This window comes from Halyomorpha halys, unplaced genomic scaffold (genome assembly GCF_000696795.3).
Source record: "Halyomorpha halys isolate HHAL.00 unplaced genomic scaffold, Hhal_1.1 Scaffold32.1, whole genome shotgun sequence".
NCBI lineage: Eukaryota > Metazoa > Arthropoda > Insecta > Hemiptera > Pentatomidae > Halyomorpha > Halyomorpha halys.
The window spans coordinates 940465-941003 of NW_027104903.1; the positions used below are offsets into that span (position 1 = coordinate 940465).

General features: G+C 29.7%; 1 protein-coding gene across 1 annotated transcript in view; it reads right to left on the bottom strand.

The window, feature by feature from the left end:
• The window catches only part of LOC106685311 (GATA-binding factor A), a gene marked incomplete in the record, with an annotated part of 152997 nt that overhangs the window by 124220 nt on the left and 28238 nt on the right, over window positions 1-539 (bottom strand). The window contains 1 exon segment of the mRNA XM_067045936.1: window positions 245-290.

Genomic DNA, 539 nt, shown 5'->3' on the forward strand with positions numbered 1-539 from the left:
TAGGATGGGTTGGGATGTCAGCTGTGAAAACTGTATAAAGGATAGGACCAAGGATACTACCCTGAGGTACACCAGCAGACTGACGGAATAGGGATCAATAAGCGCAGTTGTGATTTATTTGAAATAATCTGTCGGAGAGATAAGAACGGATAATGAGAAAGTATGTAGAGGGTCGGAATTTACGGATCTTAGGTACGTTTTTAAAAAGGTTTTTCTGTTCAACTAATTAGAATGACATACTTACCAAGTTGAGATTCCAGGAGGTAGTGATGTTAAAGGTCTTAAAGAATCTAAAAAAAAAAAAAGAGAATAAATTAATTAGAATAATGTAGACATTTTAAAATTATTGTTTGTTACTATTGCTACCTAAAAATACATAAATTTATGTTCATGTTGAAGAAATATCTATATTGATTAAATAAAATGTGAATAAGATAGATACTTGGTGAAGGTTTAAGGTGAATAAAGGTATCTTTTTTAATTTTAGTTTTCCTATTTATGATCCTCCCAGAATAAATAAAAAATATATTATTATTATT